Source organism: Mauremys reevesii, linkage group 4 (genome assembly GCF_016161935.1).
Source record: "Mauremys reevesii isolate NIE-2019 linkage group 4, ASM1616193v1, whole genome shotgun sequence".
Lineage (NCBI taxonomy): Eukaryota > Metazoa > Chordata > Testudines > Geoemydidae > Mauremys > Mauremys reevesii.
In genome coordinates, this window is record NC_052626.1 from 17500246 (window position 1) to 17526814 (window position 26569).

Genomic DNA, 26569 nt, shown 5'->3' on the forward strand with positions numbered 1-26569 from the left:
CACACATTACAGACAAGTGCTTAAGGTATAATTCATCCTGTTCTCTGGTTTGGTTCAGTGGTCTAAAACAGACCCCCACCAGCACCTCCTCCTGGACTTTGTTACTTAGCACACTGATCCACATGTATGCAAGATCCTGTGCATGAGTTATCTAATACAGTAACGATGTCATAACATAGAGAGCCATCCTCCCTGCCCCCTACCCCACACGTCTTTTAACCACTCTATCTTCCTGAATGGGTTATAAATCAGTGATTTTAACTTTCTAGTCACGCAACTTATCTCACTAGCAATGCCATTAGTATCAAATTTTGTCACATCAGTGACAATTTCCAAGAAAAATGACTGCCTAGGAAGGAGTACTGTGGAAAAGGGTCTGGGGATCATAGTGGATCACAAGCTAAGTATGAGTCGACAGCGTAACTCTGTTGCAAACATAGCAAACATAATTCTGGAATATATTAGCGGGAGTGTTGTAAGCAAGGCACGTGAAGTAATTCTGCTCTACTCCGCGCTGATAAGGCCTCAGCTGGAGTACTGTGTCTAGTTCTGGGCGCCACATTTCAGGAAAGATGTGGACAAACTGGAGAAAGTCCAGAGAAGAGCAACAAAAATTATTAAAGGTCTAGAAACTATGACCTAGAAAGACAGATTGAAAAAACTGGGTTTGTTTAGTCTGGAAAATGCGGGGGACGTGATAACAGTTTTCAAGTACATAAAAGCTTGTTATAAGGAGGAGGGTGAAAAATTGTCATCTTTGACCTCTAGAGATGGGACAAGAAGCAGGGGACTGAAATTGCAGCAAGGGAGGTTTAGGTTGGACATTAGGAAAAACTGTCCAACTATCAGGGTAGTTAAGCACTGGAACAACTTGCCAAGGGACATTGTGGAATCTATGTCATTGGAGGTTTTCAAGAACAGGTTAGACAAATGTATGTTAGGAATCATCTAGTTATTAGTCCTGCCTTGAGTGCAGGGGACTGGGATAGATGACCTACAGAGATCCCTTCTAACCCTAGACTTCTATGACTAATGCATGCAGCAATTTGCAGGCATTCAATAAACCCTGAACACTAAGCATATTCTTTTTAACTCTAATACCTGTTTTACCAATAGTAACACATGACTGATTCCAGCTATGTGTTTGTCAGTATTGAAGTGAGACATGGGGATCTTGCCAGCATCACAGTCATAAATATTACTCTAATACGTGCATGTCTAGAATCTGGCTGGGACTGGAAGTGAAAGCTGTTACCCAGATTCAACATGAGAAACTTGTTTTCTCTCACGTTCTATCTCACCTAATCAGAAGCAGGAAGGACCAGAAGCCTCATGGGAAGTTCTGTTCTGATGAGCTTTCAAGCCTAATTTTGTAAACCTATGCAGTTCAAATTAGCATCCAGATATTGCATGGGAACTGAGCCTTTTGCGGTTTACCCATCACTGTTACTTTTATCAAATGAAACCTGAAATTAACGCGCCACTTTGCAAACACTGAATAAGGCACATTTCCTGCTCCAAATCGTTTACCTTGCATTTTGGGAGACACAAGACAAACTCGGTAAGAGACACTGGAAAACTGCTCAGGGAAGTGAGAGTGAGGAAAGACCAGTGATGTGGGGAAGCAGAAAGAAATGTGTCTTAAACAAGGATTTAAGGGAATGGGGGGAGAGCCAGCATGTGTTTGAGAAACCGAGACCCTTATTCCCAATTCCTATGCTCCTATGCCCACATCAGGGGCTGGAGTAGAGCCAGAAGCACCATCTTTCTGAATTGCCAGGGGGTGCTTGACCCCTGCTCTGCCCCAAGCCCTCGCTCCACTCCCTCTCCCACAGTGCTGCCTGCACGCCGCTGAACAGCTGATCCACAGCAGGGGGGAGGCACTAGGCAGGAGGAAGAGGAGCTGATCAGCAGGGTCTAAGAACTCAACACACTAAGAACTCAACACACTAAGAACTCAACACAACAGGATTAGCTGAAGTTCCCATGGCTGAGGCTCCAGCCACTTTTCGCAGACAAAACCAGTGTTTTAAAAAATATCCTGCCACATGCTTAATAAGGGCCACCACGGAATTCCCATTGTGTTTTTTTAGACCAGGGAGCCACTTTTTACAGCAGCTCACATAAAACTCCTTAGCAAAGGCCCCAGTTCAGCAAAGCACTTAAGCACATGCCATGCTTGAGGTGGACTGAAGCATTTACTTAAGTGCTTTGCAGTATTGGGACCCAAAGAGTTTTTGCATCTTTGAGGCAGAGACCGCTTTATGTTCTGTGTTTGGACAGCGCCTAGCACAACGGGGCTCCGGTCTGGGACTAGGGCTCCCAGATGCTACCACGATATAATGCATAATGACAAGGCATCGTATAAAAATAACTGGACCTTAACAGAGACCCAGCTCTGTCTCAGCCTTTAGTAGGTCAGCTGAAGGGGAAGTCTGCCTAGGGCTGGAATCACCAGTAGCTGTTAAACACAAAGCACGTTAGCATGTGAGAGACAGGCTAGTTTGTGGTGTGAATGATATGACAGTGGTTAATACTGATCCCTGTAGCTGCGGCTTTCTCTGAGCCTTATGGGTATGTCTACACTAGAGCTAGACGTGTAAATTCCACCATGGGCTGGAGCACCCACAGCCGATCAGCTCCTCCCCCTCTCCCCCAGTGCCTCCCGCCCACAGTGATCAACTGTTCAGCGACAGGCAGGAGGCGCTGCGGGCGAGAGGGGAGCAAGGGTGGGTTGTGTTTGTGGGGAGGGGGCAGAGCAGGGGTGAGAAGAGGCAGAGTGGGGGTGAGGCCTTGGGGGAAGGGGTTGAGTGGGGGCGGGGCCTGGGGCTAAGCGAGGGTCGAGTGCCCCCCCCACCCCCTGGGAAATGTCAAAATCGGTGCCTGTGAATTCCACCTCGAGTAGATATACCCATGCTAGCGCTGATCAAGCTAGCACACTAAAATTAGCTATGTCGCTGTGGCTGCACAGGCAGAGGGACGGGGTGGCTGTTCTGGGACAGCTAGTCAAGCCCACTGCCCATGTAGCCATGGCTACACTGCTATTTTTAGCATGTTAGCTCAATCAGAACTACCGTGGGTGGGTGTATCTCCCGAGCTGGAAATGACACCTCCAGCTCCAGTGGAGCCATATCCTAAGTCTAGAGCAAAGTCATTGTCTGGCTGTAGCAGATTTAATGCTGTATTTTCAAAGGGTGCTTGACCATGTGCCTGCAATATTAGAGGCTGCGCCTATTTACACACACAAATGCTCACGTTTCCACACACAAACAGGGCATAGACCCATTGGCATGTGTAATGTGGGTCCACATTGTTAGAGGCCCTTTGATATCTGAGCCTTTCAACTCTATTTAAATTTCAAAAAACAACCTTCCAGTGTCTTTCTCAGTGCTCCCAACTGGACTTCAGACAAAGGTTCTGCAGTGTCCCCCACCCAGTGAAGGGTGGGCAGAAGTCCCTCTTAGCAAGGGAAAAATCCTAATTCTTTTTTTTTTTCCATTAGGCTCCCAAGAGCCATATGACCAAGGGAAGAAACAAACACAGTTTTGACTTGTCTGTTGTATGCACCACCAAAGGTTGAAATCGTGGGGGGTTATCAGAGTGGCTCACAATTTTCTGCTCGCATTGTAATGTACGTTTGTGAAATGGGCACTAGAAAAGACTGGACTGGATTAGCTAATGGAGGTTCTGATTGTGTGGCTACCTGAGATACACACTCAGGACAAGACTCTATGCTACCTTAGCCCTATTGAAATCAGTGGGAATCTTGCCATTGACTTCAATGGAGCCTCGATTTCATCCCGTTTATTACCCCAATATTAAAAAAATAATATTAACATATACCTCTTATATAGCACTAGTCATCTCAAAACACTTTACAAAGGGGGGGCAGTATCGTTATCCCCATTTAACAGATAGGGAAACTGAGGCACGAGGCAGGAAGTGACTTGCACAAGGTCACACAGCAGGCCAGTGGTAGAGCTAGGAACTAGACCATGTCTCCCTCTGCCCCAGTTAGTGTTCTGTCCAGTAGGCCCCACATTCTACAAGATCTGTTACACTATCAGATACTTGCACTTCTCAAGATGTGAAAGGCACTTAGTGTCCACCTTTGTGTTTTAAAATTCACCATGTAAAGCTATACTGTATAACCTATTGTGGGTCACTGTTTACAGAGCTAATAGAATTGTTAGTGTCAGTAGAGCATGGAATGAAACAGCTATTTTTAATACAAGAATAAAGAATCTTTCTGCTTAAAAAAGTTCTTTCCTAAATGTCCTCAAAAGTCTCTCTCTAGCAGGTCATAATAGTGCTGTTTGGAACTGTAACTTGCATTTCCAGCATTGTTTAAAAGAATTGTGGTGACTACATGGAAGTAATCCATAATTCCAAATTTCTGATAAGAAGGCCAGTGTTGCTAATTACACTGTGAGAAAATTATTCCTGGGCTCAAATCACAGCATTTGTAAAGATGGTTGGAAAAGATATTTTTGAAAAAATCGAACTTGTGTCCTGATCCTTTTTGATGGCTAAAGAAGGCCGACTAAACTGGGGGGTTATTTTTAAATATTTTTCCCTGCTTGTTTTTTTCTTTAGAAATATCAAGAAAATGAACATGGGTTTTCCTGGCTGCTTTGGAGGATTAGTTTGGGGAAGGGATAGGGAGTGGTCTCAAGAGAATGCATATTGTTAACTCTTTCAGTTGATCTAAATCAGTGGTTCTCAAACTATTGTACTGGTGACCCCCTTTCACATAGCAAGCCTCTGAGCGTGACCCCTCTTACACATTAAAAACACTTGTTTTTATATTTAACACCATTATAAATGCTGGAGGCAAAGCGAGGTTTGGGGTGGAGATTGACAGCTCATGACCCCCCATGTAATAACCTCGCGACTCCCTGAGGGGTCCCAACCCCCAGTTTGAAAACCTCTGATCTAGACTGAGGCTTTGTCTGCACCAGCATTCTTGACAAAACTTTTGTCAGCCAGGGATGTGACCAACTTAAGTGTCACCGACAAAAGTGGACAGCGCTATGTCGGTGGGAGACGCTTTCCCGCTGACATAGCTACCACCGCTTCTTGGGGTGGTTTAATTATGATGTGAGGAAGAGCTCTCTCCCACCGGCATAGAACGGCTACACAGGAGATCTTAAGTGGTACAGGTGTGCCGCTCTAAGATCTGTAGTGTAGACAGAGCCCTAGTCGGATTTTTTTTTTCTGAAGTCCATTAAAGATTATGAATCACGGGGAAAATGCTGCATTTAAAATAGGAAATCTCTTATTCTTCAGTGTTCAGGAGCACTCAGATATGTTTCCCATGCACTGTTGGGGGTTTTTTGGTAGTGAATGTAACACTCATGAAAGGTGTCAGAGTGACAGTTGGTATCAGTTTCCTGTGTGCATCCTGGGCTACAGAAATGCATGTTTCTACGCTGCCCTGCCGATCTGCTTCACGTGCTTTGAGCTAGAGGAGATGTCTCTAGGGACGAGAGGGTTAGTCAGGCTCCAGCCTATTTGATCCTCGTCTGCTTTTGCTATGACTGCCAAGGAGAGCTACTAATTCCTTCCTGTTCACCTTGGCTTTCAAAGATGAGGTAATAGTGGAGATTATCTGGACTCTGAGTGACTTAAATTACAGAACAAATGAGAGTGGATCCACAGGCCCGTCTTTGCTGCAGACGCCTGACTCATCAAAGATGTTTGCATTGTAAAGTCAAATGACATACATTGCTTTGGAGAGAGGATCTCAGTATTTAAGTCCAGACCACTGATTAAACTTTGCTGCTCTGAACTCCTAATTTCCTCCCCCTTCCCCTGGGTTCCTGTTTCCCTTTCCTGAGGCTGTTGAAGTTTTGGTCCCATGCATATGAATAAGTGGATCAAACCATTTACAAACTATTATTTTCCACTTTATCTGGGTTTTGCAGAACATTTCCTGCTTTCCGACCGAAAGCATTCTCCCGAGTGCATTACAACAATAAGCACCCACAGCTCTGGTAATCTAAGCTGCAAGCTGTTCCTGAGGTTACTGCAGATCCCCCAAACATGGCACAGGATTTTGAAAGCTACACACACCCCTTTTGTACAGCACAAACTTACCCTTACAATAATAATAAGAATAATTCATAAATTCTGCTAGCTTTTGAACAAGGACAATACATATCAGTGTTTCTCTAAGGCCTGGATTTAATACAGTTGTTTAGTGACTGGCTTATTGCCAATCAGTTCTGGAGAGTCACTGCTATGTAATCACAGCAGAAGGCTCCCTAACCATGCTCAGGGGAATTGATGCAATATAAGCACTAGTGGCCATTTGTACCTATGTTACATATCAAGTGGCCATTTGTTAAGCACAGACAGGCCCGTGGGGAAGACAGAACAGGGCTACAATTTCAAAAAGATGCAGCTGCACTGGGTGGTAAAAAGGCAGGATGGTCTTATGTTAAAGCAGCAGGCTAGGATACAGGTGCTCTGGTTCAATTCCTGGCTCTTCCATAGACTTCACATGAAACATTTAATCTGTCTGTGCTTCAGTCAGGGCCGGCTTTAGGCCTATTCCACCAATTCCCCCGAATCGGACCCTGCGCCTAAGAGGGCCCTGCGCCCAGTGAGAATCCCTTCCCTGGCTAGAGGCGCTTTTTTAATTTTTACTCACCTGGCGGTGCTCCAGGTTTTCAGCAGCACTTCGGCGGCGGATCCTTCGCTCGCTCGGGGTCTTCGGCGGCACTTTGGCGGCGGGTCCTTCAGTGCCGCCGAAGACCTGGAGCGAGTGAAGGACCCGCCACCGAAGTGCCACCGAAGACTCGGAGCACCGCCCAGTGAGTACAAGCCCCACGTTTTTTTACGTGTGTTTTTTTTTGGGGTGGGGGTTAGTCATCCCTGCCGGGGCCCCATCAGAACTGTTCTAATTGGGCCCCGCACTTCCTAAAGCCGGCCCTGGCTTCAGTGCCCTGTTTAGAATATGGGATTCCTCAGCCTTTGATTAAAAGGGGGAGGGGCATTTTGACTCCTTAACGCATGCCTCTTTTCTTTCAATGGTTTATAGGTGGCATGAATTAAACTGGCACGAAACAAAAACAAAGAGTTTTGGACCGTCAGAATAAAAGTCACTTCCCCTCTCAACGGATCAAGGTTCCCTTGGTTGGTGTTTACGATTTTATAGTCTGATTAGTTCTCCAGTTCTGCACGGAGTCTTCCAGGGAAAAATAAAGCAGGTTAAACTTGGATTTATAAAGTAAAGAAAAAAGGCAGCTGACTTGAGTCCGTTTACAAACAGGGATGAATGTGCTTCCTGACCACCCAAGAAATGCAGGATTAGCTCTCTCGTAGGAGTTTGGCTCGCAGTCCTTCCGGCAACACCGATCACCTAGATTCTTTCATTGCAAAAATTAAAGTCTCTGTTGCACACACATTTCCTGTTTTACAGTGCATGCAGCAAATCTCTTGAAACGGTGACCTTTTGACCTTGGGTGTTACTTTTGCCCAGTAATGGGTGGGGGCAGAAGGGAGGTTGTTTTTTGTTTTGTTTTGTTTTGTTTTGTTTTTTAAAAAGAACCACATGTGTTTCTCCTTGGCAACATTCTTCACATCAGTACGTGAAGGCAGTGCACGACTTTGTACTCGTGTGGCTAGACAACCTTGGCGGCTAGCCTGTGAGCTGCAAGTTCTATCTGACACTCCCTTATTCTGCAAGTGGAGCAAACTGTCCCTTCGACAGCAGTTCATCCTGTGGAAATAACAATATGAATTGATAAGCGTTCCTGGGGACGTGACCTTTCATGAATGGGAAAGAAGGGAGCCCAATGAATTCCAAATAGCATTAGTTAATTTAACCCAGGCTTGTTTGTGACTCACGTTTTGATTTCAGACGTAATACGTATCACACTACTGTCACAGCCTTACTATTATTTGTATTGTGGTAGCACCTAGGAGCCTCTGTCATGGACCAAAATCCCATGATGCTAAGTGCTGTGCAAACACAGAAGAGGGCCCTCACCCCAAACAGCTTCCAGTCTAAATAAGATTCTAGATGCCTGACAAGGACTAGGTAACAGCCAAATACTCCTCTAGCCCAGGAGAATCCTTCCCAGATGATACATTAACCCCAGTGCATGCTGGGATAGGATTTAGGAAGTTGAACTGAGTATGAATTCTTTGTGCAGAAGGAAGAATTTCACCCAGTGCAGACATGATTAACTATCCACTCTCAGTGCTTTGATTTAAGGAATTCCTTGTCCCTGGGGACAGAAACCATGTCATTCCTAGGGTGACGATGGTTGAAGTTCCACGTGTCATTAGGAAGCTCAAAGGCAAAATGAATTATGAAGCACCAATGTGAGATGAATTATACTGTTTTAATCTGACAAATATTTGTGCGCAAGTGTAATAATCTTACATAGTAGACCTTGGACAGGCTCTGTTAATTCAATGGGAACATAATAAACATCACATTAAAATACCAGTGCATTTAAAATCTACGCCGGGGTCAGCAACCTTTCAGAAGTGGTGTGCCAAGTCTTCATTTATTCACTCTACTTTAAGGTTTCGCATGCCAGTAATACATTTGAATGTGTTTAGAAGGGCTCTTTCTATAATATATAACTAAACTATTGTTATATGTAAAGTAAATGAGGTTTTTAAAATGTTTAAGAAGCTTCATTTAAAATTAAATTAAAATGCAGATCTTATCAGTTTAGTGTGATCCTTGCCCTTGCTTTTCCGTGCTGAGTTTTCCAATGTCTGGCACGTATTTTGATACGTTAAGCGGCACACGTGGTTCTGAGCGATCAGTTGTTAACTGGCTCCGAGAGGGACAGAGGATAGATTTCGCTCACACAGGTACGTGGATCCAAATGCTGAAAGCATTGCAAACACAATTTTCTTCAAACAGTTAAATTTCACTGGCAGGGACGTCCAGCAGGTCAGAACAGAGGCCCCATGATCTCTCTCGATAGCTTCAAATTTGGCAGATCTCCAAACTTTGATGCCCACAATTCTGAGCTTTTTAACTGAATGAGCTGCATTTCGAAATCTTCAACACCCATCGACTGAAATACAGACAAATCCAAGTCGCTTTCATTGAACTTTTCAGATTTAATTAGTAAAGAAAGCATTGGGCCTAATCGCTGGAAATTTTGAAATCTGTCAGAAAATTGATTCCAGTTCTTGCATGTATATTCCAATCTCATCAACACTGACAGTGCAACGTGTCGATAGCTCTTTTATGTGTTGGAAGTAACGGAAAGTCGAAGTCCAAATATCCCAAGAAAAAACTGTTAGTTTTACAACAAATGTTTTCCAGGCTTCATAAAGATCCAGAACCGTTTGCCCTGCACCCTGGAGACAGAGGTTGAGTTCGTTTAGATGAGCGGTGATGTCAGTTAGAAACATGAGCTTACACAGCCATTTGTCATCATCCAGTTCAGGGTAGTTTTGTCCTTTTTCCGACAAAAAGGCCTTGATTGCATCAAAACAGTTTACAAATCGCACCAAAACCTTGCCATGACTTAGCCACCAAATGTTGCTGTGAAGTGGAATGTCATTTAAAGCACTGTCCATCTCTTCTAGCAGTGCTTGAAACTGTCTGTGAGTCAAAGCAGATCGAGCAACAAGGACATTCATGATTTGCACCACTGTATTCATCACGTTATTAAGCTTTGAATTAGAAATTTTAGCACACAGGTTTACTTGATGGATGATACAGTGAAATTTGACTGTCGGGCAGCCAATTTGATCTTCGAGTAACTTTACAAATCCCTTCTGTTTTCCGACCATGGCAGGAGCACCATCTGTTGTCACACAAAATATTTTTCTGATGTCAACTCCTCGTTCTTCAAAATAGTTTATAAAACTATATCTTCCCTCTTTGTTGTGCCATGCAGGGGTTTAAGGCAACAAAGTTCTTCTTGGATTTCATCGGAAGCACAGTATCTTGCAACAACTGCCAAACGTGGAATGTCGTTTATATCCACACTCCCATCAACTGCAACGCTAAACACTGCTGTGTCCTTTAATGCAGTCGTCTGCTTTTCCTTAATGTTTTCTGCCATTTCGCTTACGCGTCTCTCAACTGTTCTGGCAGAGACAGGCAGTTCTTTTATTCTAGATACAATCGAATCTTTATTTGGCAAATCATTGAACAAAACCTCCGAACTGCTGAGGAAAACTTCTTTTATATATTCCCCGTCTGTAACCGGCTTTTCCGTTTTTTGCAATGCACTGTGCAATCCTGTAACTTCCTTCTGTGGCTTGATTGTTACTTACACTTAAGCATTTAAAAACACTGCTTTGCTTCTCATATCCTGTTACTGCCTTTTTGATTGATTCAGTCTTGTCTGCTTCGTCAAGAAAGGTTTTCTCGTGCTTCGTTTGAAAATTCGTCGAACACTTGATGTGCGACAAACAACACTTTCACAACTGAAAGCACAAACAGCGCGGTCCTTTTCTTTTAATAAATCCAAATGTGTCTGTCCAAGAAGGCTGAAATGAACGGACATCTGACTTTGCCTTCTTAGGAGCTGACATTTTGTCAAATGTACCCCGCAAATTACAATGGGGGGAAAAATCACGACAGACGGCACGCACATCAAATGCAGTGCACTGTTCCACGTGACGTGATAATGATGTAAGCAGCGAATCAGGACTTTAAAATATCCAAGTACAGTAGTGCTGGAACAATTTTTAAAGTGGGGGTGCTGAGCTGCACCCCCTCTTGCCCCTGTCTGTACCCTTCACTGCCCCAGCCTGAGTCCAGTGTGCCACAGCTGGGGGCAGCTGCAGAACCCCAGGCCAAGGCCAGGAGCTGAGCCCCGGGCCGGTGGCCAGGACCCCAGCATGGCAGCAGAGCCCCCGGAACCAGTGGCTGGGACCCAGGGCTGGCAGTGGGCTGAACAGGCTGGTGGCCGGGACCCCAGGTGGCAGGGGGGCGATGGCCAGGACCCCAGGCCAGCAGCAGAGCCCCCAGGACCAGTGGCCAAGACCTGGGGCCAGCAGCGGGCTGAGTGGGGCTGGCGGACGGGACCCTGGGTGGCAGGGGGCCAGCAGTAGGACCCCAGGCCGGCGGCAGAGCCCTGAGGCCGGTGGCCAGGACCCAGGCAGTGTGTCTGCCACTCAAAATCATCTCACATGCTGCCTTTGGCACACGTGCCATAGGTTGCCAATCCCTGATCTACGCATTTGCACGTCTCATTCTGTTTCACTGCCATGAGCTGCAAGAGCACGGTAGTAATGGCACTAGATCCGACCAGCTCCTCCTGCAGAAAACCCTGTGGGAGGGAGTTGACGGGAGGAGCGCTCCATGAGCATTTCCTCTTAGAGAGTGAACCAGTTGTTCCATCATGGGGCAACACTTGCCTCCTTCCACTCCCTCCACCTGAACTGGCCACAGGGCGCTCCCGCAGATGCAGCAGACCCTGGAGAAGGCCATTGCCATTTGCACAGAAGCCTCTGGCTTTTTTGGCAGCTGTAATGGAGCTACATTAACAGCACTCCTATCCAGGGAGGATGACCAGACGTCCCATTTTGGCAGGGACAGTCCCTTGTGTAAACCCTGTCCCGGCCATCCCTACTTTTTTGGCAAAAGTGAGTATTTGTCCCGCTTGCTGTTGACAACTTGTTCAGTTGGGGTGGGCAGGAATGTGCAGGGGGGCAAGCAGCAATGCCAGCCCCACACAGTGCGGGAAGCAGGGCTCGGGCGGGGAGCAGGCAGGTAGGGTTGCCAACTTTCTAATCGCACAAAACCGAACACTCCTACCCCAAGATCCTGCCCCATCCCACCCCTTCTCAGAGGACCCACCACCCCACACTCCATCCCCACTCACTCCGTCACTCGCTCTCCCCCACCCTCACTCACTTTGACTGGGCTGAGACAGGGGTTGGGGTGTGGGATGGGGTGAGGGCTCCAGCTAGAGGTGTGGGCTCTGGGGTGGGGCTGGCGATGAGAGGTTTGGGGTGTAGGAGGAGTCTCTGGGCTGCGGCCAAGGGGTTCAGAGTGCGGGAGCGGGCTCAGGGCTAGGGCAGGGGCTTGAGGCGCAGGAGGGGGTGTGGGCTCCAGCTGGGGGTGTGGGCTATGGGGTGGGGCCAGGGATGAGGGGTTTGGGGTTCAGGACGGGGCTCAGGGATGGGGCACAGTGTTGGGGTGTAGGGTGCAGGCTCCAGGAGGGAATTAGGGTGCAGGAGGGGGTTCCAAGTTGGGGCAGGCTCCAGCTGGGCACTGCTTACCTCAGTCGGTTCCCGGTCAGTAGCACAGCAGGGCTAAAGCAGGCTCCCTGCCTGCCTGCCTGCCCTGGCTCCACACAGCTCCCAGAAGTGGCCGCCATGTTCAGCTCTTAGACGCAGGGGCAGCCAGACATGGTGCACGCAGCAGTTCCTGGCCAATAGGAGCTGCGAAGCTGGTGCTTGGGGCGGTGCCAGTGTGTGGAGCCTCCCTGGCCGCCCTTGTGCCTAGGAGCCGGACATGGCAGCTGCTTCTGGGAGCTTTGCAGAGTCAGGGCAGGATTCCCGAAAGCCGGATGCCCTTAGCCCCGCTGCGCCGCTGACCAGACTTTTAATGTCCCAGTCAGCAGTGCTGACCAGAGCTGCCAGTGTCCCTTTTTGACCAGGTATTCCAGTCGAAAACCGGATGCCTGGCAACCCTACAGGCAGAGCTTGGGCAAGCAGCAATGCCATGGGGGGACACAGAGCAGGTGAGTGGCTCAGGCCAGCCCTGCTTGGGGGGAAAGGAGATTTGGGCTAGCCCCATGTGGTGTCCCATTTTCCCTTTTGGAGAAATATGGTCACCCTATACCCAGGCCTTGACCCAACACCCACTGAAGCTAATGGAGCAGTTCCCATTGACGTCAGTGGGCTTGAATCGTGCCTGTAGAGATTCACACAGAATTTTCCACCTGTCACGCTGTAGGGCTGATGAGTGAACAAGGACGTGTTCTGACCCTCCCTCGCCCTGCTGCAGTCACTGCCCTGGTGGAGAGCTCTCTACATGGTTCAGGAGAAGACAGGATGCTGGTGACGATATGGTTACGCCCCCTTTCTATCTTGCCTTTATTTAAGACATTCTCACCTGGGATCCCAGGCTGTCTCATCAGTGTCTCCATGACGTATGTTAGCTCTTGTTGCCTGCTCCAGATTGGTCTGCTGCTGAAATCTTGTTTAATGTCCTGCCAAATGGCTAAAAGGAAACTGGGCAATCTGCTCTTTCCTATCAAGTCCATATTTTTGGAATGAATCATGCTCATCTCTTAAGAGTAGTAAAACTTTGAGTGAGTCTACAGATCCCTCGGTTTCCTCACTCTCAAGTTATCAGCCATGTTTGTGCAGGGACTGTACCTTTGTGTGTTGTTTGCAGGACATACCAACAAAGGAGTCAAAGTCCTCTCCTTCGCACCAGGATAAATCGGGTGCAGAATTTTGGCCTAAGATCTGTCCTTCCGCATTTCTTTTCTGGGAAAATCATTATTTATTAGTTAACAATTCTTCAATGCCACTCTTCTCCAAAAGCTTTGGTTTTCTAAGAAAAATTTGCATGAGCCGCAGACTATTTTCAGAATGACTGGCTGTGGCCTGCAGAGAAGTACCATTGAATTAATGAGGTCCTTATAGGGGACAGCTGCACAGTGGGGTATATATGTATCTGCTAGAGAGTGGAGCCATTCTGATGCCCTTCTGCAGATATAGGTGCAAAAAGACTCTAAATCCACCAAAAGATTAGGTAATAATTGGAGATATACCAATCTCCTAGAACTGGAAGGGACCTTGAAAGGTCATCGAGTCCAGCCCCCTGCCTTCACTAGCAGGACCAATTTTTGCCCCAGATCCCTAAGTGGCCTCCTCAAGGATTGAACTCACAACCCTGGGTTTAGCAGGCCAATGCTCAAACCACTGAGCTATCCCTCCCCCATTGGGTAAGACTGTTACCATGCACTGTGGTGCCATCTAAAATAATAAACTAAAATAAGAACCAACCTGCAGCTCCTTGCAAAACGTGCACCAAACCTGAGCCTCTTCTGAGGTCTGACTAAAAAATAATTGCCCTCCAGTCCTGTTTTATGTTTATTTTTGCACGTCTCTGAAGTTCTTGATTTTGGCCACAGATGGAAATAGAAACACACACACACGAAAAAACCACAAGAAAAGCCGTTTATTGTGTCATTTCCAGCCTGATCAGAATAGGTAAGTACCAAAACTCCTGCAGAATTTCTAGACCAGAAAGGCACACAGATCTAATACCACGTGGAAGACTTCTGATGGTTTCGTCCCCCGCTAACCTCTAACAGCGATCTCTGGTTCCCTCTCAGTGGCACCCAAGGGTTTTTTCCCTTTGTGTGCTGTGAAAGTCACGCGGCTTCTTTGAATGTATTTCACTGTATAGCAGAAGAAAAATAGCTTTTAGGGTCCCTGGCTCCTTTCTCTTCATTTTGGCAGCTGCTGCACTGTTGTAAGCAACTTGCAGAAGAGAGTCTAGAAAGGGACATCCCTACCTGTTTAAATAGTCTGTCTTTTATACGTGTTGTATTTCAAAGGCACTTCACATGATATTTAAGCACTTCGCAACAATTAAAGGTAGCCCTAAATGCCAGTATTCTCGCACAGCCTGATTCAAAGCCCATTGAAGTCAATGGGAATCTTTCCATTGACCTCAGTGGGCTCTGGACCAAGAGCAGAATCTCCCTGGTTCCTGAATGTCTCCCTAATTGGTCTGTTCTGCCTGGATACCAGGGTCAGCTCTAACTTTTTTGCCGCCCCAAGCAAAAAAGAAGAGCGCCACCCCACCGTGCCCCCCCCGAGCACCACGCTGCCCGAAGCCCCGCCCCCGAGCACCACACTGCCTGAAGCCTCACCCCCCTCTGAGCATCGTGCCCCCACCCCCTCCAAGCGCCATGCTGCCCCAAGCCCCCGCCCCCACTCCGAGCGCCGCACCAGTCCCCACCCCCCTGAACGCCCCGCCACTGAAACAAAACAAAAAAACCCTCCAGTGCTGCCCCAACAAACCAAAAAAAACCCCAAAAAAGGAGTGCCGCCCTGCCCCAAGGTGCACGTGCTTGGTCAGCTGGTGCCTGGAGCCGGCCCTGCTGGATACCATATCCGGGGTAGGTATGAAATATTTCTATGTGTATTATATTTTTAAAGCTCCAATTAAACTGCTTTGTTCAGTTTTGCCCACAATGGAAACACTCGTAATTAAAGAACAACTAAGTTTAGCCCTGTTTTTTCCTGCAGTGCCGGCAAAGTTGCCAACTGTAAAAAGAGCCCTGTCAGTATCCTCTGAACGTGTCTGACAAGTTTGACTCTGGGCATTTGGGTCTGTGACGTCAAGAACAATAACTGTTTGCGGTGTCTGTGTGGGGTTCATTGGAAGGAGAAGTGGTCAGAAGCAAGGGGTGGTTGATTGCACTGCCATACCGTGACCTTTCCAGAGCCAGTTGGAATGTACCCGTGAGGTTTGTTCCTTGAGCTCTGAGCCACACTGTCCTCTTCTCTCTCTGGAGAGAATTTTCAATGGGCCATCACAAAATCCACTCACCCAACATACAAGTGCATGAGTTGGTGCACGGTAACCTGCACGTCTGTGTGTGCACGTGACCGCTAGTACATGCACAGTCAGGCATGTATTTGACTGTATATTTGAGAATAAACATGCAGCTTTTGGCCACGTGCAATGACTTGATGCCCCGATACATCCTGCAGGTGAGACTGTCAGGGTTTATGGAAAATTTAGTCCTTGGTGACAGCAATCATACCCCTGCATGGCCCCTCTGCCCCCAGAGCTGTATTCAGAGGGGACCTTTTGCCCATGAATCACCTGCATGGAAATGGGGCTCAGCCAGCCACCTCTACTGCACCATCCCCCCCACCCCCCCATACCCTGCACTGCAATGTCCTCGATAGGTCTGGTGCCTGGGCGAGGATAGTATGGAGACTAGGAAGGGCAGGTGGAGCAGTGCCCAGACTGGGACAGGGTTGATGCATGACGTCTCCTCTCTTCCCCTGCCAATATCCACAGCCAGGAGCCAGAGCTGATGCAGAGACACAAGGCCTCATCTGAATAGCCCAGGCCTCCTACACTGTCCTGGAATCTGCAAGGTTTGGGGGCTGGTCCTAGCATCCTATTCCACAGTCTCCCACTTCCCTAGTGAGACAACAGGGGGGACTCAGGGAGGGGGCAGTGATCCCTGCAGACAGATCCTTTCCCAGAAACTTCCCCCACAGCTGAGCTGAACCCAAAGCTCTGTCTCTACCCCACCCTGAAAGCATCTGGCAAACACTACTTTTATTTTTAAAAGGGAACATTTTATTTTCATCACATCAATAAAAATATACCTGGAAACACAGTTATCTACCTAGCTTGGATACTTATTCAGCCTCCCATCCTAGCTGAGCAGCTTGCAGGCATTAGCATGCTTATCCTCGCAACATACCACTAGATTATCTAGTCTGATCTATCACAAGCCACCTGCACCACCCAGGATCCACCTACTAAACCCCACAACTGAAACAAGACCAAAGTTATTACACCCCCGTATTACAAACAGAGAGTAGGCGCAGGGCCATCCCTAGCTATTCTGGGGCCCTACACAGTCCCCCCACGGGGGGAGGGCAGGCCTCCGTGGGGGGGGGGGGGGGCTGGCCCCAGGCCTCTGTCGGGGGGGGAGGACTGGCTTAGAGGCAGGGGGGAACCACTCCCCAGCACTCACCGGCGGCGCAGCTGGGGCCTGGTCACTGTACTTCCCGCCACCAGTAAGTGTAGGCCCAGCCCTGCTGCAGTCCTCAGGGGAGTGGGGGCGGAGCAGGGCGGGGGCTTTGGGAAAGGGGTGGAGTGGGGACTGGGCTGGGGCAGAGCAGGGGTGGGAGGAGGCAGGGCTGGGGCGGAGCAGGGGCAGGGGCCACGGGGAAGAGGTGGGGCAGGGGCTGGAGCAGCATGCACCTGTGCAGGGCACCAGGAAATATGGTGCCCCAAATTTCCTGGTGCCCTACGCAGCTGCGTACTTTGCGTATGGGCAGAGACGGCCCTGAGTAGGAGGGACTGAGGTGCACCGGTGCTCGGGGCCCATGCAATGGCAGGGCACACCCCTCTAAGGCAGGGCAGTGCTGTTATTCCCAATTTACCAAGGGGGAACAGAGACTGAAGATGCTAAGTGGCTTTCATAGAGTCTAAAGCCAGAAGGGACCATTGTGAGTCTGATCTCCTGTATGGCACAGGCCATAGAACTTCCCCGGAATAATTCCTGGAGCAGGTCTTTTAGAAAAACCTCCAGTCTTGATTTTAAAATGGTCGGTGATGGAGACTCCACCACAACCCTTGGTAAATTGTTCAATGGCTAATTCATCTTGACGTTAAAAGTTTACGCCTTACTTCCAGTCTCAATTTATCTAACTTCAACATCCAGCCATTGGATCGTGTTATAGCTTTCTCTGCTAGACTGAAAAGCCCATTATTAAATATTTGTTCCCTGTGCTGGTACGTACAGACTGTAATCAAGTCACCTCTTAACTTTCTCTTCCTTAAGCTAAATAGACTCAGCTCCTTCAGTCTCATCATTATAAGGCAGGTTTTCTAACCCTTTAATCATTCTCATGGCTCCTTGAACCCTCTCCAGTGTATTAACATCATTCTTAAGTTGTGCACCAAACCTGGATACAGTATGCTTGCAGTGGTTGCACCAGTGCCACGTAGAAAGGTAAAATAACCTTTCTCCTCTTACTCAAGATTCCTGTTTATGCATCCCAGGATCTCATTATCTCTTTTGGCCACAGTGTCACACTGGGTGCACCTGTTCAGTTGATTATCCAGCATGATCCCCAAATCTTTTCACAGTCAGTGCTGCCAAGGAGAGGGTCCTCCAGTCTGTCAGTATGGCCTGCATTCTTTGTTTCCATACATTTCCATCTAGCCATATTAAAAGGCAGATTGTTTGCTTGGGCCCAGTTTACCAAGTGATCTAGATTGCTCAGAATCAGCAACCTGCCCTCTTCATTATTAACCACCCCCGTGCTTTTGGGTCATCTGCAAACTTTATAGACTTGCCCTGGGACATTCAGGAAGTCCATTTTGAAGCAGGGAACCCAGCTTCTCGAGAGTTCTATGCTAGTGCCCCAACCTCTGGCCCATTCTTCTCTTACATCATTAAAAAGCCACAGGAGTGTAGGTCAGTGGTCTTGTGAAATACCACATGCCCAGTTCCTCTGAATTACCACAGACGTTATCTTATTCCTACATGTAAATAGCTGTGGCTTTGCACGCATCCTCCTCCCACCATGCAGCGCAGTCACCTAAGCAGGTGCTCCTTGAAGCATTTCCTCAGGCTTTCAATTCCACCATTTCACACTCTTGTATGGCTCCTACCTGCCTCCACCACCAGGGTTTTTGCTTCATAGTTGCCTTTCCCTCCTGCTGCTAAGCCTCTTCTGTCTGGCTAGGAGCTTCTGTGACCCCCATCATTGTAGTACCTGAGGTCCTCAAAAACATTAATGAATTGATCCTTACAATACCCCAGGAGGTAGGGAGGAATTATCCCCATTCTACAGCTGGGGGGGCTGAGGCACAGACAGATTAAGTGAGATGTGCATGGTCACACAGGGTGTCTGTGGCAGAATCAAGAATTGCACCCAGCTTTCCAGAGACCCAGTCCAGCGTATGAACCCCCAAGCCATCCTTTCTCCCATAAGGCCAGCCCTCCATCCTTCTGTCAAAGAGGCTACCAAGTTCCACAACTAGCCATTGCAGGCAAAAGGGTAGGTAGGACAATCTCTTCTGTGTCCCACTAACAGCCCAGCTAACTCTAGAAGCCAGTCCTGCCTTATGTTCTCAAGGCCACATAAAGAGTGCAGGCCCAGCTGCCACATCCCTCACTGGCTCCCCGCCAGTGCAGGTAAAGTAGGCTAACTGGTATCAGCTTGGTTCCTCAGATAGCACTGTCCCATACCACAGCCACATGCATAGGAGAGCCAGCTGGGATAGAAGTTTCCTTCTGCTCCAGTGGTATTTCCCAGTGGTGTGATGCCAAGGAATGGCTGGGAGCATCTTTACGGGAGACACCAGAGCATAGCCTTTGTTTTCAGTTTTTATTTTGTTCAAAATTTTCTGGGAAATTTTAATGAGTGTTTATTACAAAAATTAAAAAATGATGCAAAGAAATTTAATATTGTGGGTTTGGGGGTAAATATCACTCTTCAGGGTTTTTTTAACTTTCAAAGTCACCTCACATTCTGAAACATAGTTGAATACGGTTTTTCATGTTTGACTCATTTTTGTCACAATAAGAGTTCTCTAATTCATGTTTGCCGTGAATGCTGCTAGCAGAGATAGTTACCTGTCATGCTGGTAATGTGCATGTGGTAGGCATAGGACTAACATGTACACTGTGCTCGGGTCATTCCAGTCCTTCTGACTCAGCTTCCCACTCCAGAAGAGTAAATAGCAGCTTGGTAACCGGGGCCATCCAGGTTACCGAGCTGCCATCTCACCTTCTGAAGCAGGGATCTGGGCCTGGGAAATACTAGCACTTCCAAAATGTAGGTGAAAAATAGCAAAAACTGAACAGTGGATTTTGTATGTAAGCAGAGTCTGAATGAGCTCTCCCCTGCTCTCTAGTGGTGAGCTATGGAAAAGACTTCAGGAGCTGATCTTGTTTGCATGGGCACACCCTCCCTGCCTAGCTGCTCAGCATGATGGGATCGCTTGCCTAAATGGCTGGTGTTGGATCCCCAGTCTCCTTTTTATTGGGGCAGGAGTAATAAAGGGTTGTTATCCTTGTTGTGTGAATCAAGGGCAGCAGAACTGTACTTGGCATTTCCTGATTGAGGGACTCACCCTCAACTGAATGTCACTCGCTAGGCAGGGGACATGGATTCCAAAGCCCAGTGAGTTGAGAGAGGGTAGCAACAGGTACTTGTACCTGGTGGTGTGGTTTTGCCTATGAGTCCCAGATACCATTTGATCATTTCTCTCTTCCCCTTCCCCCTCCATTGTGTTGTAACAGAGCTAATTTAGACTGAATTGAGAGTTTTATTACATGCTGTGCAGCTGGAATCACTAATATCTAGGTCTAAGAATTAGATCTGCTTTGGGACAGTATCTCTGATGCAAGAGCCTACCCAGTGTGCACTAGCAGTGAAGCTCCCCCACTAATAGTTGAAATCACTGAGAGCTATGTTAAGTGGGGTCCCTGAAGACATCTTGGCATGACTGGTAGTGAGTGGCCAGCAAGGAGGCTGGCAAAGAGTGCCAGAGAAAAGCCCTGAAGAGAGTGGTGGCGAATGAGTGCCCAAGCAGCAGAGCGAGTAAGGTGCCTCATACCCACCCTCCACCTGGCGTGGGAGGTGGACTCTGCGGATGAATCTCTGAACTCTGGGGCTGCATTGTCCAAGGACAGCAATTGTGAGTGGGGTGCAGAGAAGGGATGGGCATGTTAAAGGGACTTTTGGGTTGCTGGACTTAAGAACCTGAGGGGAAATGGACACAGCCCAACTTACTTGGGGGGTGGGTCTTTTGCTCATGGTTTATTTTTATAAACCTTGTTTGCAGTGTTTTCCCAAATTAATGCTGCATTATTTCCTTGCTTTTATTAAAAGTTTTGTGCTACACTCAGACTCTGTGCTTGCAAGAGGGGAAGTATTGCCTCTCAGAGGTGCCCAGGGGGGTGGTGTGTAATTGTCCCAGGTCACTGGGTGGGGGCTTGAGCTGATTTGTGTTGTATTGTTGAAAAGGAACCCCTAGATACTGAACCTGGCCCTTGTTGCTGCCAACTCTGACTGGCAGAAGGGTTACATGTAAAACCTGGGGAAATTTTTGGTAAAAACTGACAACCAAGGGCTTTCCATATGGGCTGATACATGCATGAGAGGAAGGCTTCCCCAGAGATAAATGATGGGGCCTGACACAGTCCAAAGACACCAGCCAATGTTCATTTGCGGCTGGTGGGAGAGTTGTCGTTCTCACATACCTCTCCTCCCTACAAGGTGACCATGATTTTAGACTCGTGGCCCATTGTAAAAGGCAGTGGTAGTGCAAAGGGAATCTTCCCCATACTGTATTTCCCTATCAGGGCACCAACCCCTGTTCTGGAGGGCCCAGCAGTTTCAGTGAGTGACAGCAGTTTAATCTCTGGAAGCAATGCATGGCACAGCAATCCATGAAGATAACCCAGGCACCTGAAATCCAGGAGGGTTGGGGACACTGACATGAAAACTCAGATTTTCCTGTCCCCTAGGCATGTTATTTCTGCACTGAGTACACTAGGATCATCAGGCATTATTGCCCTGGGCTGGATTCAGAACACTGACATAGTGGTACAAGATTCTATATCCCCCAAAGTGGTCAGTTCCTCCTGCACCTTTTCTGTTGATACTACATTTTCCTATTGAAATATTGATAATCTTTCCTCTTTTCTATACTGCAGAACAGATTTATGTTGGCTGTTCTCAATTACTCTATTACGAGCATATTTTGAAAACTGGTATAGTTTCAGGTGCAATCCTTGGTGTAGGTAATGCAGATATTTCCTACTGCAGGTGTTTCAATGAGTGTCCTCTATTTTAGTAATAATAAAGCCTGAGATTTTCAAACTACAGTTGCCCAGATTAGACTCCTAAATCCATATTTAGACATCAAAATGAGTAATTTGTTCTTCAAACGTGCCAAGCACCCAACAACTCCTGCTGCAGTCCATGGGACTAATGAGGAGCAAGGTGCTCTTTGCATGAGTAACGGCAGCAGAATCAAATAATGTATGGATATGCGCAAAGAAACTCATTCTTCCTGTTGAATGTGCCATTTGTTTTACTCAGTAGAGAGGCTGCTAATTGCATAACACACTATTGGTGGTAACTTCCTGGAATTGGTTCCTTACACACGATAAGCTAGTCAGTGCTAGTGCAGTCAGCTTCACAGCTCCTTAATGTTCCTCCAAGAAAGAACATCAAGAAGGGCAGAAATCAGATTGATATCTGACAGCAAGGCAAGTGATTAATTCTATTTAAAGTGATTTGTGTTTTGTTTTTATTACCGATTCTCCACGCTTTGTATTTAAATGTGGGCAGCCACGCGGCAGCCCACATGTGCTAATGCAAGACAGGCTCTTTTCATATATGGCTGCAAAGTAGAACTCCTCTGTAAAATCCAGTTTGATAGGTACTAAGACCACAAAAAAATGGTCAGTACTATATTAATTAGAGAACATTGCAATTGATGGGGATGCTTATGATCTCTTTTCTTAAGAATAATATGCCCTTTACTAGAGGAAACATATTTCTTCATTGAAAAGAACACACCCCTGTGATAATGAAAGCGTCAATAATTGCAGTCAGTGGTAGCTGATGATAATTAATAGCACATGGGACAAAAATACTGCTTGGATCTGGGTTGGCTGTGGGATTTGGTTTAACCTTCAGTGCAGAGACTTTGAATCTGATGAAATCATAGTTGAACACAAGAAGGCAGGTTCTGTCAGCTGAAGTCAGACTGCCTGAATAGGGTTGAGAACAGATTTCCACGCCAGACGTTCTCCCTTCTCAATGTGCTGGAGTAGTATTTTATTAGTAAAATGATGTTTCACTGGCGGCACAGTAGCTATTGACTTGGCACCTAGGTTTCTCCTCTCTTCCCATCTTTATCTCGGTGCAATGTTGCCAACCTCAAACATTCAAAAATCAGGAGGCAGCCCCAGAAAACCAGGAGACTGGCTTAAGAATCATGAGGGAGCGTTTTTTTGGTTGTTTTTTTTTTAAATGTGTTTTGGGTTCATTTTATTTGCCTTCTGGTTTCTAAGTATTTAGGTCACAGGTCCTATTTTAAAGCTTTTCCCTACAACCAGGAGGATTCTGAACTTATTTTTCCTTTTAAATGAAAGCTGAGATTCTTGTGCAATTGCTTAATTTAGCAGCTGGGACTTAAAGAATAACACCAAATATTGCGAGTCTCATGATAAAAATGTGAGTTGGAAACACATTGGGCAGAATTCGTCCATTTATGCCACTCTTCTCTTTTTGTTTTTTCATATTTAAAAATCCTGATTGTGGTGGCGAGGGCTTCTGAGATCCTAGAGGGTCTCTTCTTTGCCCATCAGAATGCAATGGAGTGCAACACCATTTCCCTCATAACAACAAGTCAAATGCCGCAGCTCTCTGAATTTCACTTCTCTTACGCTCATCCTCTTCAGGTGTAGTTGGTGTTTCTTTGCTTTATAATACAGCTCCCTGCTGTTTCCTTTCCCAGCTGCGTTTACAGCCTGCTACTGCAGCCACTATGGGTGGTAGCTAGCAACCCCCCCCCCTCCGCCCTTTAAATTTAGGCCTAGATTTGCTGCTGTGCCCAATATCGCCAGGGTGCAGCTGAGGATGAGTCAGAAACATGGGTGGCAGATGAACCCCCCCTTCAGGGAAGCTAGCCCCTTGGCCCTGCCCCTTCCACCCCAGCCCACTGCCTGCCGGCCACAGCCCCAAGTGCTTCCCTCCCATGACCAGAGGAGCCCCAGCCGTGCCAACTGGCCCAACCCCCAGGCCGGCCCAAGCACCAGCCTGAGCTGCCCCGAGCTTCAGGGGAGAGGGGGAGCAAGGGCAGGGCATCAGGGTGGGGCATGAGCGGGACCATGACCTGGATTGTGGGAGGCATTGGCTCCCCTGGCCTTTGATACCCACCGCTCAGGGTCATAAAAAACCTGCTTGTATCTCTGCAAATCTGGGGCTAGTTTTCTTCTAACTCAGCCCCTGATTGGTTTATAGGATCCTCAGGCTGCTCTAAACTATGCCAATGTGCTGTGGTACCAAGGGGCCAATACACTAGCAGGGGTTTACTGGAAATCAGCGGCACTCCAGCCAGGTTCCTTTCTCTTAGCCCTGCACGCTATGCTGGGCCCTTCAAGAAGAGATGTTGGAAGAGGTAGTTGGAAATTCCCCCAATACTGGGGAAGCCCTCAGCTGGACAGATCTGCCTGTTTTATGAGTCCTTTGTGTCAGCCTGCTGAGCCAAGGAATCTGGCCTGGAAACTGTCACTGCTTTGACATTTACTGGACCAGCTTCTCTTGGTGAGAGAGACAAGCTTTCAACCTTACACACAGCTCTTCTTCGGGTCTGGGAAACGTACTCAGAATGTCACAGCAAAATACCAGGTGGAACAGAGTGTTTAGCAGAAGTAGTTAACATGTATTTCAAAGGACTATCCAAGGTGAAGTGGCCTGTTAACCCAGCAGTTCTCAACCAGGGATCAAAGGCCCCCGGGGTGGGGGTGAGGGGTGCGAGTAGGTTTCAGGGGGTCCACCAAGATAAACCAGGCAGCAGGGCCGTTGTTAGAGTTGCTAAAGCTGAACCCTGAGCCCCACACGGTGGAAGCTGACACCTGAGCACCTTAGCTTTGCTGGGCCCTCTATGGTGTGGGGTCCTGGGCAATTGCCCTGCATGCTACCCCCGAACCCCGGCCCTAACTTTTAAGCTGCTGAATGTACAGAACAGTTGTTGTGGAACAGGTGGGCCATGGAATTTTTATAGCATGTTGGGAGGGCCTCAGAAAGACAAAGGTTGTGAATCCCTGCGTTAACCCATCCAGTTATAGTGGGGGAAGGGCAGGTGGGTGGGGGGCGCTGTTAGTAGGTTATAGCTTGTTGTAATAAGCCATAAATCCAGTGTCTCTGTTCAGTCCACGCATTTTATTGTCTAGCAAAATCATGAATTTAAGCTCCCAGGCTCGTCTTTTGAAAATGTGGTGCAGGTTTCCTTTGAGGATAAGGACTGACAGGTCGGGTACAGAGAGATCACTTTGAGGAAAGTGTTCACCCACCAGTGAGATGGTTGTGACATTCCTGTGGTGTTATCTGGACCAGTGATCTGCTAGGTCACTCCAATCCTCGACTCTGGGAGCCAGCCTTACCCTGCTCTGCTGTGAGAACCCCACTCCTGGGCTGTTCACACACAGCCTCTGGCATGTAAACTGCTGCTTGGATTGTGCAACCAAATGACACTAGCCAATGTCTCTGGTCCCAGACACAATCCTAGGAACCTCTGTCTTGCAGTGTCCAGTAATGCCCACTGGATGCTGCAAGCTTATATGAGTTTGTCAATTTAACAAAGAAATTTCTATTTACTAGGCTTGTTATCCCAAGGGGAGTCTCTGACGCACTTCAAACCAAACACACTCCTTCAGGTAGAATAAACAAATGTATTAACTACAAAAGATAGATTTTAAGTAAAAGCACAAGTCAGATTTGGTCAAATGAAATAAAAGCAAAATGCATTCTAAGCTGATTTTAAGACTTTCAGTGCCCTTACAAACTTAGATGCTTCTCACCACAGGCTGACTGGTTGCCCTTCAGCCCGGCTCTCCCCTTTGATCAGCGCCTCAGTCTCTTGGTGGTGATGTCTGTAGATGGAGGTGGAAGAGAGAGAGCCTGGCAAACGTCTCTCCCTTTTATCATGTTCTTTCTTCCTTCTTGGCTTTGCCCCAACCCCTTCAGAGTCATGTGAGCATTATCTCATCATAGTCCCAAACTGACCCAGGGAATGGGGGGTGACTCACTCGAGAGTCCAACAGATCCTTTTGCTGCTGCCTAGGCCAGTGTCTTTTGTTCCTGTGAGGCCAGGCTGGGTTTGTCCCATATATGCCCTCATGAGGTGTGAAGCTCCTGGGCTTGTTTTAAACCATGAGCGCACACTTTCAGCCTCATAACTATATACATGAAATTATAATCTATAACATTACTATAACAACAATGCTCAGTGCATCATGAGCCTTCTGAAGACACCCAACATGACAAATTTTGCATTGGATACCACACAGTCATATTATAAGGATGAACATGGGCGTGCAGGATGTTCCTCCAAGGTGCAGAGCACGTCAATGGTGTTTTCGCCTTTTATCATTTTCCTGTGTGAGTTAATTCGAGAGTGTCTGGTTTCATCCACACAGTTGTTATCGGAGCAGTTAGTGCACAGCATGAGGTACGCCACATGGGTAGGACCCATGGATCTTGAAGGGTGTGTCGTGGGGCGTTTTGATCATTGTAGCAGTAGAAAAATGTCTGTGGGTTTTGCATTTGTTGTTCTGGTAGGGTCTGGTGCTGCTTTGAGTTGGTCTGTGGGGAGCTTGCTTCTGAGGATGAGCTTGCAGAGGGTGGGGAGTTGTTTTGAAGGACAGAAGAGGGAGTGCACGAAATATTTCTTTCAGAATAGGGTTTCCATTGAGCATGGATGGTAGTTGTTTGATGACACCCCATATGGGTTCTAGTGTGGGGTGATAGGTGACAATTAGGGGGGTGTAGTCAGAGGAGGTTTTATTTCTGTATTGAAACAGGTTCTCTCAGTGTATTTGCATGGTCCATTCCAGGATGCAATCTTCTCCTCTGGCAGAGTGACCTTGTGTGGTGAAGGTGTTTTTGGGTGTTAAGGGGTACATCCCAGACTTTTCACAAAGCGATCTCTCTATATCTGACCTATCTGTCCCCATCCTCAAAGGAAACCTGCACAACACTTTCAAAAGACAAGTCTGGAAGCTTAAATTCATAACTATGTTAGACACTAAAAACCATGGACTGAATAGTGACACTGGATTTATGGCTTATTACAACAATGTATAACCCACTAACAATT

The 26569-nt window shown here is 47.4% G+C and overlaps 1 protein-coding gene across 4 annotated transcripts in view; it reads left to right on the forward strand.

Annotated features, from left to right (window-relative positions):
- Window positions 1–26569, forward strand: part of GPR132 (G protein-coupled receptor 132) — a 144514-nt gene that overhangs the window by 97406 nt on the left and 20539 nt on the right. For 2 of the 4 annotated variants that reach the window (XM_039533126.1, XM_039533125.1), the window contains exon 1: window positions 21973–23150. The exons of 1 other annotated variant lie outside the window; for it this stretch is intronic. The gene's annotated coding sequence lies outside the window, so the exon portion shown is untranslated. Of the gene's footprint in view, window positions 1–21847; window positions 21951–21972; window positions 23151–26569 lie in introns of those variants that run through there. One more of the 4 variants, XM_039533124.1, reaches the window with a different exon arrangement.